Here is a 20293-nt window from a genome sequence, read left to right on the forward strand (position 1 = left end):
CTCTAGGGCGTTGCTCCACCAGATCGAATAGTTAAGTCCTTAGAAGTAAACGCCAGAAGCATAAAATACGATATAAATACAACAGCGTTTCCATCGTATAAAACGAATAATTGCAACCAGTGTGAAAGTTATGGTCATTTCTACATTCCGTGCAACCTAGGATTCACTCTAGGGCGTTGCTCCACAAGATCGAATAGTTAGGTCCTTAGAAGTAAACGCCAGAAGCATAAAATACGGTATAAATACAACAGCTTTTCCATCGTGTAAAAGGTATAATTGCAAACAGTGTGAAAGTAATGGTCATTTCTACGTTCCGGGCAAGCTAGGCTTCACCCTAGGCCGTTGTGCCACCAGATCGAATAGTTAGGGCCTAAGAAGTGAACGCCAGAAGCATAAAATACAATATAAATACAACAGTTTTTCCATCGTATAAAACGAATAATTGCAACCAGTATGAAACTGATGGTCATTTCTACTTTCCGAGCAAGCTAGTCTTCACCCTAGGGCGTTGCTCCAACAGATTGAATGGTTAGGACCTTGGAAGTGAACGCCCGCACCATAAATTGCAAAAAAAATACAACAGTGTTTCCATCATATAACAGGAATAATTGCAACCAGTTTGAAAGTGATAGCCAATTCTACGTTCCGGGCAACCTAGGCTTCTCTCTAGGGTGTTGCTCCACCAGATCGAATAGATAGTGCCTTAGAAGTCAGCGCCAGAGGCATAAAATACAATATAAATACAACAGCGTTTCCATCGTATAAAACGAATAATTGCAACCAGTGTGAAAGTTATGGTCATTTCCACATTCCGATTAACCTAGGCTTCACTCTAGGTCGTTGCTCCACCAGATCGTATAGTTAGGTCCTTAGAAGTAAACGCCAGAAGCATAAAATACGATATAAATACAACAGCATTTCCATCGTATAAAAGGATTAATTGCAACCAGTTTGAACGTGATGCTCATTTCTCCCTTCCGGGCAACCTAGGCTTCAGTCTAGGGCGTTGCTCCACTAGATCGAACAGCTAGGGCCTTAGAAGTCAACGCCAGAAGCATAAAATACAATATAAATACAACAGTTTTTCCATCGTATAAAACGAATAATTGCAACCAGTATGAAACTGATGGTCATTTCTACTTTCCGAGCAACCTAGGCTTCACCCTAGGGCGTTGCTCCAACAGATTGAATAGTTAGGGCCTTAGAAGTCAACGCCCGAACCATAAAATGCAAAAAAAATACAACAGTGTTTCCATCATATATCAGGAATAATTGCAACCAGTTTGAAACTGATGGCCAATTCTACGTTCCGGGCAACCTAGGTTTCACTCCAGGGCGTTGCTCCACCAGATCGAATAGTTAGTGCCCTAGAAGTCAACGCCAGAAGCATAAAATACAATATAAATACCACAGTTTTTCCATCGTATAAAACGAATAATTGCAACCAGTATGAAACTTATGGTCATTTCTACTTTCCGAGCAACCTAGGCTTCACCCTAGGGTGTTACTCCAACGGATCGAATAGTTAGGGCCTAAGAAGTGAACGCCAGAAGCATACAATGCAATAAAAATACAACAGTTTTTCCAATGTATAACAGGATTAATTGCAACCAGTTTGAAAGTGATGGTCATTTCTCCTTTCCGGGCAACCCAGGCTTCACTCTAGGGCGTTGATCCACTAGATCGAATAGCTGGGGCCTTAGAAGTCAACGCCAGAAGCATAAAATACAATATAAATACAACAGTTTTTCCATCGTATAAAACGAATAATTGCAACCAGCATGAAACTTATGGTCATTTCTACTTTCCGAGCAACCTAGGCTTCACCCTAGGGCGTTGCTCCAACGGATTGAATAGTTAGGGACTTAGAAGTCAACGCCCGAACCATAAAATGCAAAAAAAATACAACAGTGTTTCCATCATATAACAGGAATAATTGCGACCAGTTTGAAAGTGATGGCCAACTCTACGTTCCGGGCAACCTAGGCTTCACTCCAGGGCGTTGCTCCACCAGACCGAATAGTTACGGCATTAGAAGTCAACGCCAGAAGCATAAAATACAATATAAATACAACAGTTTTTCCATCGTATAAAACGAATAATTGCAACCAGTATGAAACTTATGGTCGGTTCTACTTTCCGAGCAATCTAGGCTTCACCCTAGGGCGTTGCTCCAACGGATAGAATAGTTAGGGCCTTAGAAGTCAACGCCCGAACAATAAAATGCAAAAAAAATACAACAATGTTTCCATCATATAACAGGAATAATTGCAACCTGTTTGAAAGTGATGGCCAATTCTACGTTCCGGGCAACCTAGGTTTCATTCCAGGGCGTTGCTCCACCAGACCGAATAGTTACGGCCTAAGAAGTCAACGCCAGAAGCATAAAATACGATATAAATACAACAGCTTTTCCATCGTATAAAACGAATAATTGCAACCAGTGTGAAAGTTATGGTCATTTCTACATTCCGAGCAACCTAGGCTTCACTCTAGGGCGTTGCTCCACCAGATCGAATAGTTAAGTCCTTAGAAGTAAACGCCAGAAGCATAAAATACGATATAAATACAACAGCGTTTCCATCGTATAAAACGAATAATTGCAACCAGTGTGAAAGTTATGGTCATTTCTACATTCCGTGCAACCTAGGATTCACTCTAGGGCGTTGCTCCACAAGATCGAATAGTTAGGTCCTTAGAAGTAAACGCCAGAAGCATAAAATACGGTATAAATACAACAGCTTTTCCATCGTATAAAAGGTATAATTGCAAACAGTGTGAAAGTAATGGTCATTTCTACGTTCCGGGCAAGCTAGGCTTCACCCTAGGCCGTTGTGCCACCAGATCGAATAGTTAGGGCCTAAGAAGTGAACGCCAGAAGCATAAAATACAATATAAATACAACAGTTTTTCCATCGTATAAAACGAATAATTGCAACCAGTATGAAACTGATGGTCATTTCTACTTTCCGAGCAAGCTAGGCTTCACCCTAGGGCGTTGCTCCAACAGATTGAATGGTTAGGACCTTGGAAGTGAACGCCCGCACCATAAATTGCAAAAAAAATACAACAGTGTTTCCATCATATAACAGGAATAATTGCAACCAGTTTGAAAGTGATAGCCAATTCTACGTTCCGGGCAACCTAGGCTTCTCTCTAGGGTGTTGCTCCACCAGATCGAATAGATAGTGCCTTAGAAGTCAACGCCAGAGGCATAAAATACAATATAAATACAACAGCGTTTCCATCGTATAAAACGAATAATTGCAACCAGTGTGAAAGTTATGGTCATTTCCACATTCCGATTAACCTAGGCTTCACTCTAGGTCGTTGCTCCACCAGATCGTATAGTTAGGTCCTTAGAAGTAAACGCCAGAAGCATAAAATACGATATAAATACAACAGCATTTCCATCGTATAAAAGGATTAATTGCAACCAGTTTGAACGTGATGCTCATTTCTCCCTTCCGGGCAACCTAGGCTTCACTCTAGGGCGTTGCTCCACTAGATCGAACAGCTAGGGCCTTAGAAGTCAACGCCAGAAGCATAAAATACAATATAAATACAACAGTTTTTCCATCGTATAAAACGAATAATTGCAACCAGTATGAAACTGATGGTCATTTCTACTTTCCGAGCAACCTGGGCTTCACCCTAGGGCGTTGCTCCAACAGATTGAATAGTTAGGGCCTTAGAAGTCAACGCCCGAACCATAAAATGCAAAAAAAATACAACAGTGTTTCCATCATATATCAGGAATAATTGCAACCAGTTTGAAACTGATGGCCAATTCTACGTTCCGGGCAACCTAGGTTTCACTCCAGGGCGTTGCTCCACCAGATCGAATAGTTAGTGCCCTAGAAGTCAACGCCAGAAGCATAAAATACAATATAAATACCACAGTTTTTCCATCGTATAAAACGAATAATTGCAACCAGTATGAAACTTATGGTCGGTTCTACTTTCCGAGCAATCTAGGCTTCACCCTAGGGCGTTGCTCCAACGGATAGAATAGTTAGGGCCTTAGAAGTCAACGCCCGAACAATAAAATGCAAAAAAAATACAACAGTGTTTCCATCATATAACAGGAATAATTGCAACCTGTTTGAAAGTGATGGCCAATTCTACGTTCCGGGCAACCTAGGTTTCATTCCAGGGCGTTGCTCCACCAGACCGAATAGTTACGGCCTAAGAAGTCAACGCCAGAAGCATAAAATACGATATAAATACAACAGCTTTTCCATCGTATATAACGAATAATTGCAACCAGTGTGAAAGTAATGGTCATTTCGACTTTCCGAGCACCCTAGGCGTCTCTCTAGGGCGTTGCTCCACCGCATCTAATAGCTACGGGCTTAGAAGTCAACGCCAGAGGCATAAAATACAAATAAATACAACAGCTTTTCCATCGAATAAAACGAATAATTCCAGCAAGTATGAAACTTATGGTCATTTCTACTTTCCGAGCAACCTAGGCTTCACCCTAGGGCGTTGCTCCAACGGATTGAATAGTTAGGGCCTTAGAAGTCAACGCCCGAACCATAAAATGCAAAAAAAATACACAGTGTTTCCATCATATAACAGGAATAATTGCAACCAGTTTGAAAGTGATGGCCAATTCTACGTTCCGGGGAACCTAGGCTTCACTCCAGGGCGTTGCTCCACCAGACCGAATAGTTACGGCATTAGAAGTCAACGCCAGAAGCATAAAATACAATATAAATACAACAGTTTTTCCATCGTATAGAACGAATAATTGCAACCAGTATGAAACTTATGGTCGGTTCTACTTTCCGAGCAATCTAGGCTTCACCCTAGGGCGTTGCTCCAACGGATAGAATAGTTAGGGCCTTAGAAGTCAACGCCCGAACAATAAAATGCAAAAAAAATACAACAGTGTTTCCATCATGTAACAGGAATAATTGCAACCTGTTTGAAAGTGATGACCAATTCTACGTTCCGGGCAACCTAGGTTTCATTCCAGGGCGTTGCTCCACCAGACCGAATAGTTACGGTCTAAGAAGTCAACGCCAGAAGCATAAAATACGATATAAATATAACAGCTTTTCCATCGTATATAACGAATAATTGCAACCAGTGTGAAAGTAATGGTCATTTCTACTTTCCGAGCACCCTAGGCGTCTCCCTAGGGCGTTGCTCCACCAGATCGAATAGTTAAGTCCTTAGAAGTAAACGCCAGAAGCATAAAATACGATATAAATACAACAGCGTTTCCATCGTATAAAACGAATAATTGCAACCAGTTTGAAAGTGATAGCCAATTCTACGTTCCGGGCAACCTAGGCTTCTCTCTAGGGTGTTGCTCCACCAGATCGGATAGATAGTGCCTTAGAAGTCAACGCCAGAGGCATAAAATACAATATAAATACAACAGCGTTTCCATCGTATAAAACGAATAATTGCAACCAGTATGAAACTTATGGTCATTTCTACTTTCCGAGCAACCTAGGCTTCACCCTAGGGCGTTGCTCCAACGGATTGAATAGTTAGGGCCTTAGAAGTAAACGCCAGAAGCATAAAATACGATATAAATACAACAGCTTTTCCATCGTATAAAAGGATTAATTGCAACCAGTTTGAACGTGATGCCCATTTCTCCCTTCCGCGCAACCTAGGCTTCACTCTAGGGCGTTGCTCCACAAGATCGAACAGCTAGGGCCTTAGAAGTCAACGCCAGTAGCATAAAATACAATATAAATACAACAGTTTTTCCATCGTATAAAACGAATAATTGCAACCAGTATGAAACTGATGGTCATTTCTACTTTCCGAGCAACCTAGGCTTCACCCTAGGGCGTTGCTCCAACAGATTGGATAGTTAGGGCCTTAGAAGTCAACGCCCGAACCATAAAATGCAAAAAAAATACAACAGTGTTTCCATCATATAACAGGAATAATTGCAACCAGTTTGAAAGTGATAGCCAATTCTACGTTCCCGGCAACCTAGGCTTCTCTCTAGGGCGTTGCTCCACCAGATCGAATAGATAGTTCCTTAGAAGTCAACGCCAGAGGCATAAAATACAATATAAAGACAACAGCGTTTCCATCGTATAAAACGAATAATTGCAACCAGTGTGAAAGTTATGGTCATTTCCACATACCGAGTAACCTAGGCTTCACTCTAGTGCGTTGCCCCACCAGATCGAATAGTTAGGTCCTTGGAAGGAAACGCCAGAAGCATAAAATACGATATAAATACAACAGCTTTTCCATCGTATAAAAGGATTAATTGCAACCAGTTTGAACGTGATGGTCATTTCTCCCTTCCGGGCAACCTAGGCTTCACTCTAGGGCGTTGCTCCACTAGATCGAACAGCTAGGGCCTTAGAAGTCAACGCCAGCAGCATAAAATACAATATAAATACAACAGTTTTTCCATCGTATAAAACGAATAATTGCAACCAGTGTGAAAGTTATGGTCATTTCTACATTCCGAGCAACCTAGGATCCACTCGAGGGCGTTGCTCCACCAGATCGAATAGTTAGGTCCTTAGAAGTAAACGCCCGAACCATAAAATGCAAAAAAAATACAACAGTGTTTCCATCATATAACAGGAATAATTGCAACCAGTTTGAAAGTGATGGTCAATTCTACGTTCCGGGCAACCTAGGCTTCTCTCTAGGGCGTTGCTCCACCAGATCGAATAGATAGTGCCTTAGAAGTCAACGCCAGACGCATAAAATACAATATAAATACAACAGCGTTTCCATCGTATAAAACGAATAATTGCAACCAGTGTGAAAGTTAGGGTCATTTCCACATTCCGTGTAACCTAGGCTTCACTCTAGGGCGTTGCTCCACCAGATTGAATAGTTAGGACCTTAGAACTGAACGCCCGATCCATAAAATGCAAGAAAAATACAACAGTGTTTCCATCATATAACAGGAATAATTGCAACCAGTTTGAAAGTGATGGTCAATTCTACGTTCCGGGCAACCTAGGCTTCTCTGTAGGGCGTTGCTCCACCAGATCGAATAGATAGTGCCTTAGAAGTCAACGCCAGACGCATAAAATACAATATAAATACAACAGCGTTTCCATCGTATAAAACGAATAATTGCAACCAGTGTGAAAGTTATGGTCATTTCCACATTCCGTGTAACCTAGGCTTCACTCTAGGGCGTTGCTCCACCAGATCGAATAGTTAGGTCCTTAGAAGTAAACGCCAGAAGCATAAAATACAATATAGATACAACAGCTTTTCCATCGTATATAAGGATTAATTGCAACCAGTTTGAACGTGATGGTCATTTCTCCCTTCCGTGTAACCTAGGCATCACTCCAGGGCGTTGCTCCACTAGATCGAACAGCTAGGGCCTTAGAAGTCAACGCCAGAAGCATAAAATACAATATAAATACAACAGTTTTTCCATCGTATAAAACGAATAATTGCAACCAGTATGAAACTTATGGTCATTTCTACTTTCCGAGCAACCTAGCCTTCACCCTAGGGCGTTGCTCCCACAGATTGAATAGTTAGGGCCTTAGAAGTCTACGCCAGGACCATAAAATGCAAAAAAAATACAACAGTGTTTCCATCATATAACAGGAATAATTGCGACCAGTTTGAAAGTGATTGACAATTCTACGTTCCGGGCAACCTAGGCTTCACTCTAGGGCGTTGCTCCACCAGATCGAATAGTTAGTGCCTTAGAAGTCAACGCCAGAAGCATAAAATACGATATAAATACAACAGCTTTTCCATCGTATAAAACGAATAATTGCAACCTGTATGAAACTTATGGTCATTTCTACTTTCCGAGCAACCTAGGCTTTAACCTAGGGCGTTGCTCCAACAAATTGAATAGTTAGGGCCTTAGAAGTCTACGCCCGAACCATAAAACGCAAAAAAAATACAACAGTGTTTCCATCATATAACAGGAATAATTGCAACCACTTTGAAAGTGATGGCCAATTCTACGTTCCGGGCAACCTAGGTTTCACTCCAGGGCGTTGCTCCACCAGACCGAATAGTTACGGCCTAAGAAGTCAACGCCAGAAGCATAAAATACGATATAAATACAACAGCTTTTCCATCGTATAAAACGAATAATTCCAACCAGTATGAAACTTATGGTCATTTCTACTTTCCGAGCAACCTAGGCTTCACCCTAGGGCGTTGCTCCAACGGATTGAATAGTTAGGGCCTTAGAAGTCAACGCCCGAACCATAAAATGCAAAAAAAATACAACAGTGTTTCCATCATATAACAGGAATAATTGCAACCAGTTTGAAAGTGATGGCCAATTCTACGTTCCGGGCAACCTAGGTTTCACTCCAGGGCGTTGCTCCACCAGATCGAATAGTTAGTGCCGTAGAAGTCAACGCCAGAAGCATAAAATACGATATAAATACAACAGCTTTTCCCTCGTATAAAACGAATAATTGAAACCAGTATGAAACTTATGGTCATTTCTACTTTCCGAGCAAGCTAGGCTTCACCCAGGGGCGTTGCTCCAACAGATTGAATAGTTAGGACCTTAGAAGTGATCGCCCAAACCATAAAATGCAATAAAAATACAACAGTATTTCCATCATATAAAAGGAATAATTGCATCCAGTTTGAAAGTGTTGACCAATTCTACGTTCCGGACAACCTAGGCTTCACTCTAGGGCGTTGCTCCACCAGATCGTATAGTTAGTGCCTTAGAAGTCAACGCCAGAAGCATAAAATACAATATAAATACAACAGTTTTTCCATCGCATAAAACGAATAATTGCTACCAGTATGAAACTGATGGTCATTTCTACTTTCCGAGCAAGCTAGGCTTCACCCTAGGGCGTTGCTCCAACAGATTGAATAGTGAGGACCTTAGAAGTGAACGCCCGAACCATAAAATGCAAAAAAAATACAACAGTGTTTCCATCATATAACAGGAATAATTGCAACCAGTTTGAAAGTGATAGCCAATTCTACGTTCCCGGCAACCTAGGCTTCTCTCTAGGGCGTTGCTCCACCAGATCGAATAGATAGTTCCTTAGAAGTCAACGCCAGAGGCATAAAATACAATATAAAGACAACAGCGTTTCCATCGTATAAAACGAATAATTGCAACCAGTGTGAAAGTTATGGTCATTTCCACATACCGAGTAACCTAGGCTTCACTCTAGTGCGTTGCCCCACCAGATCGAATAGTTAGGTCCTTGGAAGGAAACGCCAGAAGCATAAAATACGATATAAATACAACAGCTTTTCCATCGTATAAAAGGATTAATTGCAACCAGTTTGAACGTGATGGTCATTTCTCCCTTCCGGGCAACCTAGGCTTCACTCTAGGGCGTTGCTCCACTAGATCGAACAGCTAGGGCCTTAGAAGTCAACGCCAGCAGCATAAAATACAATATAAATACAACAGTTTTTCCATCGTATAAAACGAATAATTGCAACCAGTGTGAAAGTTATGGTCATTTCTACATTCCGAGCAACCTAGGATCCACTCGAGGGCGTTGCTCCACCAGATCGAATAGTTAGGTCCTTAGAAGTAAACGCCCGAACCATAAAATGCAAAAAAAATACAACAGTGTTTCCATCATATAACAGGAATAATTGCAACCAGTTTGAAAGTGATGGTCAATTCTACGTTCCGGGCAACCTAGGCTTCTCTCTAGGGCGTTGCTCCACCAGATCGAATAGATAGTGCCTTAGAAGTCAACGCCAGACGCATAAAATACAATATAAATACAACAGCGTTTCCATCGTATAAAACGAATAATTGCAACCAGTGTGAAAGTTAGGGTCATTTCCACATTCCGTGTAACCTAGGCTTCACTCTAGGGCGTTGCTCCACCAGATTGAATAGTTAGGACCTTAGAACTGAACGCCCGATCCATAAAATGCAAGAAAAATACAACAGTGTTTCCATCATATAACAGGAATAATTGCAACCAGTTTGAAAGTGATGGTCAATTCTACGTTCCGGGCAACCTAGGCTTCTCTGTAGGGCGTTGCTCCACCAGATCGAATAGATAGTGCCTTAGAAGTCAACGCCAGACGCATAAAATACAATATAAATACAACAGCGTTTCCATCGTATAAAACGAATAATTGCAACCAGTGTGAAAGTTATGGTCATTTCCACATTCCGTGTAACCTAGGCTTCACTCTAGGGCGTTGCTCCACCAGATCGAATAGTTAGGTCCTTAGAAGTAAACGCCAGAAGCATAAAATACAATATAGATACAACAGCTTTTCCATCGTATATAAGGATTAATTGCAACCAGTTTGAACGTGATGGTCATTTCTCCCTTCCGTGTAACCTAGGCATCACTCCAGGGCGTTGCTCCACTAGATCGAACAGCTAGGGCCTTAGAAGTCAACGCCAGAAGCATAAAATACAATATAAATACAACAGTTTTTCCATCGTATAAAACGAATAATTGCAACCAGTATGAAACTTATGGTCATTTCTACTTTCCGAGCAACCTAGCCTTCACCCTAGGGCGTTGCTCCCACAGATTGAATAGTTAGGGCCTTAGAAGTCTACGCCAGGACCATAAAATGCAAAAAAAATACAACAGTGTTTCCATCATATAACAGGAATAATTGCGACCAGTTTGAAAGTGATTGACAATTCTACGTTCCGGGCAACCTAGGCTTCACTCTAGGGCGTTGCTCCACCAGATCGAATAGTTAGTGCCTTAGAAGTCAACGCCAGAAGCATAAAATACGATATAAATACAACAGCTTTTCCATCGTATAAAACGAATAATTGCAACCTGTATGAAACTTATGGTCATTTCTACTTTCCGAGCAACCTAGGCTTTAACCTAGGGCGTTGCTCCAACAAATTGAATAGTTAGGGCCTTAGAAGTCTACGCCCGAACCATAAAACGCAAAAAAAATACAACAGTGTTTCCATCATATAACAGGAATAATTGCAACCACTTTGAAAGTGATGGCCAATTCTACGTTCCGGGCAACCTAGGTTTCACTCCAGGGCGTTGCTCCACCAGACCGAATAGTTACGGCCTAAGAAGTCAACGCCAGAAGCATAAAATACGATATAAATACAACAGCTTTTCCATCGTATAAAACGAATAATTCCAACCAGTATGAAACTTATGGTCATTTCTACTTTCCGAGCAACCTAGGCTTCACCCTAGGGCGTTGCTCCAACGGATTGAATAGTTAGGGCCTTAGAAGTCAACGCCCGAACCATAAAATGCAAAAAAAATACAACAGTGTTTCCATCATATAACAGGAATAATTGCAACCAGTTTGAAAGTGATGGCCAATTCTACGTTCCGGGCAACCTAGGTTTCACTCCAGGGCGTTGCTCCACCAGATCGAATAGTTAGTGCCGTAGAAGTCAACGCCAGAAGCATAAAATACGATATAAATACAACAGCTTTTCCCTCGTATAAAACGAATAATTGTAACCAGTATGAAACTTATGGTCATTTCTACTTTCCGAGCAACCTAGGCTTCACCCTAGGGCGTTGCTCCAGCAGATTGAATAGTTAGCGCCTTAAAAGTCAACGCCCGAACCATAAAATGCAAAAAAAAAATACAACAGTGTTTCCATCATATAACAGGAATAATTGCATCCAGTTTGAAGGTGATGGCCAATTCTACGTTCCGGGCAACCTAGGTTTCGCACCAGGGCGTCGCTCCACCAGACGGAATAGTTACGGCCTAAGAAGTCAACGCCAGAAGCATAAAATACGATATAAATACAACAGCTTTTCCATCATATAAACCGAATAATTGCAACCAGTGTGAAAGTAATGGTCATTTCTACGTTCCGAGCACCCTAGGCGTCACTCTAGGGCGTTGCTCAACCACATCTAATAGCTACGGCCTTAGAAGTCAACGCCAGAGGCATAAAATACAATATAAATACAACAGCGTTTACATCGTATAAAACGAATAATTGCAACCAGTTTGAAAGTTATGATCATTTCCACATTCCGAGCAACCTAGGCTTCACTCTAGGGCGTTGCTCCACCAGATCGAATAGTTAGGTCCATAGAAGTAAACGCCAGAAGCATAAAGTACGATATAAATACAACAGCTTTTCCATCGTATAAAAGGGTTAATTGCAACCAGTTTGAACGTGATGGTCATTTCTCCTTTCCGGGCAACCTAGGCTTCACTCTAGGGCGTTGCTCCACTAGATCGAACAGCTAGCGCCTTAGAAGTCAATGCCAGAAGCATAAAATACAATATAAATACAACAGCTTTTCCATCGTATAAAACGAATAATTGCAACCAGTATGAAACTTATGGTCATTTCTACTTTCCGAGCAACCTAGCCTTCACCCTAGGGCGTTGCTCCCACAGATTGAATAGTTAGGACCTTAGAAGTGAACGCCCGAACCAGAAAATGCAAAAAAAATACAACAGTGTTTCCATCATATAACAGGAATAATTGCGACCAGTTTGAAAGTGATTGACAATTCTACGTTCCGGGCAACCTAGGCTTCACTCTAGGGCGTTGCTCCACCAGATCGAATAGTTAGTGCCTTAGAAGTCAACGCCAGAAGCATAAAATACGATATAAATACAACAGCTTTTCCATCGTATAAAACGAATAATTGCAACCAGTATGAAACTTATGGTCATTTCTACTTTCCGAGCAACCTAGGCCTCACCCTAGGGCGTTGCTCCAACAGATTGAATAGTTAGGGCCTTAGAAGCCAACGCCCGAAGCATAAAATGCAATAAAAATACAACAGTGTTTCCATTATATAACAGCAATAATTGCAACCAGTTTGAAAGTGATGGCCAATTCTACGTTCCGGGCAACCTAGGTTCCACTCCAGGGCGTTGCTCCACCAGACCGAATAGTTACGGCCTAAGAAGTCAACGCCAGAAGCATAAAATACGATATAAATACAACAGCGTTTCCATCGTATAAAACGAATAATTGCAACCAGTGTGAAAGTTATGGTCATTTCCACATTCCGTGTAACCTAGGCTTCACTCTAGGGCGTTACTCCACCAGATCGAATAGTTAGGTCCTTAGAAGTAAACGCCAGAAGCATAAAATACGATATAGATACAACAGCTTTTCCATCGTATAAAAGGATTAATTGCAACCAGTTTGAACGTGATGGTCATTTCTCCCTTCCGTGTAACCTAGGCATCACTCCAGGGCGTTGCTCCACTAGATCGAACAGCTAGGGCCTTAGAAGTCAACGCCAGAAGCATAAAATACAATATAAATACAACAGTTTTTCCATCGTATAAAACGAATAATTGCAACCAGTATGAAACTTATGGTCATTTCTACTTTCCGAGCAACCTAGCCTTCACCCTAGGGCGTTGCTCCCACAGATTGAATAGTTAGGGCCTTAGAAGTCTACGCCAGGACCATAAAATGCAAAAAAAATACAACAGTGTTTCCATCATATAACAGGAATAATTGCGACCAGTTTGAAAGTGATTGACAATTCTACGTTCCGGGCAACCTAGGCTTCACTCTAGGGCGTTGCTCCACCAGATCGAATAGTTAGTGCCTTAGAAGTCAACGCCCGAACCATAAAATGCAAAAAAAAAATACAACAGTGTTTCCATCATATAACAGGAATAATTGCATCCAGTTTGAAGGTGATGGCCAATTCTACGTTCCGGGCAACCTAGGTTTCACACCAGGGCGTCGCTCCACCAGACGGAATAGTTACGGCCTAAGAAGTCAACGCCAGAAGCATAAAATACGATATAAATACAACAGCTTTTCCATCATATAAACCGAATAATTGCAACCAGTGTGAAAGTAATGGTCATTTCTACGTTCCGAGCACCCTAGGCGTCACTCTAGGGCGTTGCTCAACCACATCTAATAGCTACGGCCTTAGAAGTCAACGCCAGAGGCATAAAATACAATATAAATACAACAGCGTTTACATCGTATAAAACGAATAATTGCAACCAGTTTGAAAGTTATGATCATTTCCACATTCCGAGCAACCTAGGCTTCACTCTAGGGCGTTGCTCCACCAGATCGAATAGTTAGGTCCATAGAAGTAAACGCCAGAAGCATAAAGTACGATATAAATACAACAGCTTTTCCATCGTATAAAAGGGTTAATTGCAACCAGTTTGAACGTGATGGTCATTTCTCCTTTCCGGGCAACCTAGGCTTCACTCTAGGGCGTTGCTCCACTAGATCGAGCAGCTAGCGCCTTAGAAGTCAATGCCAGAAGCATAAAATACAATATAAATACAACAGCTTTTCCATCGTATAAAACGAATAATTGCAACCAGTATGAAACTTATGGTCATTTCTACTTTCCGAGCAACCTAGCCTTCACCCTAGGGCGTTGCTCCCACAGATTGAATAGTTAGGACCTTAGAAGTGAACGCCCGAACCAGAAAATGCAAAAAAAATACAACAGTGTTTCCATCATATAACAGGAATAATTGCGACCAGTTTGAAAGTGATTGACAATTCTACGTTCCGGGCAACCTAGGCTTCACTCTAGGGCGTTGCTCCACCAGATCGAATAGTTAGTGCCTTAGAAGTCAACGCCAGAAGCATAAAATACGATATAAATACAACAGCTTTTCCATCGTATAAAACGAATAATTGCAACCTGTATGAAACTTATGGTCATTTCTACTTTCCGAGCAACCTAGGCTTTAACCTAGGGCGTTGCTCCAACAAATTGAATAGTTAGGGCCTTAGAAGTCTACGCCCGAACCATAAAACGCAAAAAAAATACAACAGTGTTTCCATCATATAACAGGAATAATTGCAACCACTTTGAAAGTGATGGCCAATTCTACGTTCCGGGCAACCTAGGTTTCACTCCAGGGCGTTGCTCCACCAGACCGAATAGTTACGGCCTAAGAAGTCAACGCCAGAAGCATAAAATACGATATAAATACAACAGCTTTTCCATCGTATAAAACGAATAATTCCAACCAGTATGAAACTTATGGTCATTTCTACTTTCCGAGCAACCTAGGCTTCACCCTAGGGCGTTGCTCCAACGGATTGAATAGTTAGGGCCTTAGAAGTCAACGCCCGAACCATAAAATGCAAAAAAAATACAACAGTGTTTCCATCATATAACAGGAATAATTGCAACCAGTTTGAAAGTGATGGCCAATTCTACGTTCCGGGCAACCTAGGTTTCACTCCAGGGCGTTGCTCCACCAGATCGAATAGTTAGTGCCGTAGAAGTCAACGCCAGAAGCATAAAATACGATATAAATACAACAGCTTTTCCCTCGTATAAAACGAATAATTGAAACCAGTATGAAACTTATGGTCATTTCTACTTTCCGAGCAAGCTAGGCTTCACCCAGGGGCGTTGCTCCAACAGATTGAATAGTTAGGACCTTAGAAGTGATCGCCCAAACCATAAAATGCAATAAAAATACAACAGTATTTCCATCATATAAAAGGAATAATTGCATCCAGTTTGAAAGTGTTGACCAATTCTACGTTCCGGACAACCTAGGCTTCACTCTAGGGCGTTGCTCCACCAGATCGTATAGTTAGTGCCTTAGAAGTCAACGCCAGAAGCATAAAATACAATATAAATACAACAGTTTTTCCATCGCATAAAACGAATAATTGCTACCAGTATGAAACTGATGGTCATTTCTACTTTCCGAGCAAGCTAGGCTTCACCCTAGGGCGTTGCTCCAACAGATTGAATAGTGAGGACCTTAGAAGTGAACGCCCGAACCATAAAATGCAAAAAAAATACAACAGTGTTTCCATCATATAACAGGAATAATTGCAACCAGTTTGAAAGTGATAGCCAATTCTACGTTCCCGGCAACCTAGGCTTCTCTCTAGGGCGTTGCTCCACCAGATCGAATAGATAGTTCCTTAGAAGTCAACGCCAGAGGCATAAAATACAATATAAAGACAACAGCGTTTCCATCGTATAAAACGAATAATTGCAACCAGTGTGAAAGCTATGGTCATTTCCACATACCGAGTAACCTAGGCTTCACTCTAGTGCGTTGCCCCACCAGATCGAATAGTTAGGTCCTTGGAAGGAAACGCCAGAAGCATAAAATACGATATAAATACAACAGCTTTTCCATCGTATAAAAGGATTAATTGCAACCAGTTTGAACGTGATGGTCATTTCTCCCTTCCGGGCAACCTAGGCTTCACTCTAGGGCGTTGCTCCACTAGATCGAACAGCTAGGGCCTTAGAAGTCAACGCCAGCAGCATAAAATACAATATAAATACAACAGTTCTCCATCGTATAAAACGAATAATTGCAACCAGTGTGAAAGTTATGGTCATTTCTACATTCCGAGCAACCTAGGATCCACTCGAGGGCGTTGCTCCACCAGATCGAATAGTTAGGTCCTTAGAAGTAAACGCCCGAACCATAAAATGCAAAAAAAATTCAACAGTGTTTCCATCATATAACAGGAATAATTGCAACCAGTTTGAAAGTGATGGTCAATTCTACGTTCCGGGCAACCTAGGCTTCTCTCTAGGGCGTTGCTCCACCAGATCGAATAGATAGTGCCTTAGAAGTCAACGCCAGACGCATAAAATACAATATAAATACAACAGCGTTTCCATCGTATAAAACGAATAATTGCAACCAGTGTGAAAGTTAGGGTCATTTCCACATTCCGTGTAACCTAGGCTTCACTCTAGGGCGTTGCTCCACCAGATTGAATAGTTAGGACCTTAGAACTGAACGCCCGATCCATAAAATGCAAGAAAAATACAACAGTGTTTCCATCATATAACAGGAATAATTGCAACCAGTTTGAAAGTGATGGTCAATTCTACGTTCCGGGCAACCTAGGCTTCTCTGTAGGGCGTTGCTCCACCAGATCGAATAGATAGTGCCTTAGAAGTCAACGCCAGACGCATAAAATACAATATAAATACAACAGCGTTTCCATCGTATAAAACGAATAATTGCAACCAGTGTGAAAGTTATGGTCATTTCCACATTCCGTGTAACCTAGGCTTCACTCTAGGGCGTTGCTCCACCAGATCGAATAGTTAGGTCCTTAGAAGTAAACGCCAGAAGCATAAAATACAATATAGATACAACAGCTTTTCCATCGTATATAAGGATTAATTGCAACCAGTTTGAACGTGATGGTCATTTCTCCCTTCCGTGTAACCTAGGCATCACTCCAGGGCGTTGCTCCACTAGATCGAACAGCTAGGGCCTTAGAAGTCAACGCCAGAAGCATAAAATACAATATAAATACAACAGTTTTTCCATCGTATAAAACGAATAATTGCAACCAGTATGAAACTTATGGTCATTTCTACTTTCCGAGCAACCTAGCCTTCACCCTAGGGCGTTGCTCCCACAGATTGAATAGTTAGGGCCTTAGAAGTCTACGCCAGGACCATAAAATGCAAAAAAAAATACAACAGTGTTTCCATCATATAACAGGAATAATTGCGACCAGTTTGAAAGTGATTGACAATTCTACGTTCCGGGCAACCTAGGCTTCACTCTAGGGCGTTGCTCCACCAGATCGAATAGTTAGTGCCTTAGAAGTCAACGCCAGAAGCATAAAATACGATATAAATACAACAGCTTTTCCATCGTATAAAACGAATAATTGCAACCTGTATGAAACTTATGGTCATTTCTACTTTCCGAGCAACCTAGGCTTTAACCTAGGGCGTTGCTCCAACAAATTGAATAGTTAGGGCCTTAGAAGTCTACGCCCGAACCATAAAACGCAAAAAAAATACAACAGTGTTTCCATCATATAACAGGAATAATTGCAACCACTTTGAAAGTGATGGCCAATTCTACGTCCCGGGCAACCTAGGTTTCACTCCAGGGCGTTGCTCCACCAGACCGAATAGTTACGGCCTAAGAAGTCAACGCCAGAAGCATAAAATACGATATAAATACAACAGCTTTTCCATCGTATAAAACGAATAATTCCAACCAGTATGAAACTTATGGTCATTTCTACTTTCCGAGCAACCTAGGCTTCACCCTAGGGCGTTGCTCCAACGGATTGAATAGTTAGGGCCTTAGAAGTCAACGCCCGAACCATAAAATGCAAAAAAAATACAACAGTGTTTCCATCATATAACAGGAATAATTGCAACCAGTTTGAAAGTGATGGCCAATTCTACGTTCCGGGCAACCTAGGTTTCACTCCAGGGCGTTGCTCCACCAGATCGAATAGTTAGTGCCGTAGAAGTCAACGCCAGAAGCATAAAATACGATATAAATACAACAGCTTTTCCCTCGTATAAAACGAATAATTGTAACCAGTATGAAACTTATGGTCATTTCTACTTTCCGAGCAACCTAGGCTTCACCCTAGGGCGTTGCTCCAGCAGATTGAATAGTTAGCGCCTTAAAAGTCAACGCCCGAACCATAAAATGCAAAAAAAAAATACAACAGTGTTTCCATCATATAACAGGAATAATTGCATCCAGTTTGAAGGTGATGGCCAATTCTACGTTCCGGGCAACCTAGGTTTCACACCAGGGCGTCGCTCCACCAGACGGAATAGTTACGGCCTAAGAAGTCAACGCCAGAAGCATAAAATACGATATAAATACAACAGCTTTTCCATCATATAAACCGAATAATTGCAACCAGTGTGAAAGTAATGGTCATTTCTACGTTCCGAGCACCCTAGGCGTCACTCTAGGGCGTTGCTCAACCACATCTAATAGCTACGGCCTTAGAAGTCAACGCCAGAGGCATAAAATACAATATAAATACAACAGCGTTTACATCGTATAAAACGAATAATTGCAACCAGTTTGAAAGTTATGATCATTTCCACATTCCGAGCAACCTAGGCTTCACTCTAGGGCGTTGCTCCACCAGATCGAATAGTTAGGTCCATAGAAGTAAACGCCAGAAGCATAAAGTACGATATAAATACAACAGCTTTTCCATCGTATAAAAGGGTTAATTGCAACCAGTTTGAACGTGATGGTCATTTCTCCTTTCCGGGCAACCTAGGCTTCACTCTAGGGCGTTGCTCCACTAGATCGAACAGCTAGCGCCTTAGAAGTCAATGCCAGAAGCATAAAATACAATATAAATACAACAGCTTTTCCATCGTATAAAACGAATAATTGCAACCAGTATGAAACTTATGGTCATTTCTACTTTCCGAGCAACCTAGCCTTCACCCTAGGGCGTTGCTCCCACAGATTGAATAGTTAGGACCTTAGAAGTGAACGCCCGAACCAGAAAATGCAAAAAAAATACAACAGTGTTTCCATCATATAACAGGAATAATTGCAACCAGTTTGAAAGTGATTGCCAATTCTACGTTCCGGGCAACCTAGGTTTCACACCAGGGCGTTGCTCCACCAGACCGAATAGTTACGGCCGAAGAAGTCAACGCCAGAAGCATAAAATACGATATAAATACAACAGCTTTTCCATCGTATAAAACGAATAATTGCAACCAGTGTGAAAGTAATGGTCATTTCTACGTTCCGAGCACCGTAGTCGTCTCTCTAGGGCGTTGCTCCACCACATCTAATAGCTACGGCCTTAGAAGACAACGCCAGAGGCATAAAATACAATATAAATACAACAGCTTTTCCATCGTATAAAACGAATAATTCCAACCAGTATGAAACTTATGGTCATTTCTACATTCCGAGCAGCCTAGGATCCAATCTAGGGCGTTGCTCCACCAGATCGAATAGCTAGGTCCTTAGAAGTAAACGCCAGAGGCATAAAATACGATATAAATACAACAGCTTTTCCATCGTATAAAACGGATAATTGCAACCAGTAAGAAACTTATGGTCACTTCTACTTTCCGAGCTACCTAGGCTTCACCCTAGGGCGTTGCTCCAACGGATTCAATAGTTAGGGCCTTAGAAGTCAACGCCCGAACCATAAAATGCAAAAAAAATGCAACAGTGTTTCCATCATATAACAGGAATAATTGCAACCAGTTTGAAAGTGATGGCGAATTCTACGTTCCGGGCAACCTAGGCTTCACTCCAGGGCGTTGCTCCACCAGACCGAATAGTTACGGCATTAGAAGTCAACGCCAGAAGCATAAAATACAATATAAATACAACAGTTTTTCCATCGTATAAAACGAATAATTGCAACCAGTATGAAACTTATGGTCGGTTCTACTTTCCGAGCAATCTAGGCTTCACCCTAGGGCGTTGCTCCAACAGATTGAATAGTTAGGGCCTTAGAAGTCAACGCCCGAAGCATAAAATGCAATAAACATACAACAGTGTTTCCATCATATAACAGGAATAATTGCAACCAGTTTGAAAGTGACGACCAATTCTACGTTCCGGGCAACCTAGGCTTCACTCTAGGGCGTTGCTCCACCAGATCGAATAGTTAGTG

Source organism: Calliopsis andreniformis, unplaced genomic scaffold, assembly GCF_051401765.1.
Source record: "Calliopsis andreniformis isolate RMS-2024a unplaced genomic scaffold, iyCalAndr_principal scaffold0007, whole genome shotgun sequence".
NCBI lineage: Eukaryota > Metazoa > Arthropoda > Insecta > Hymenoptera > Andrenidae > Calliopsis > Calliopsis andreniformis.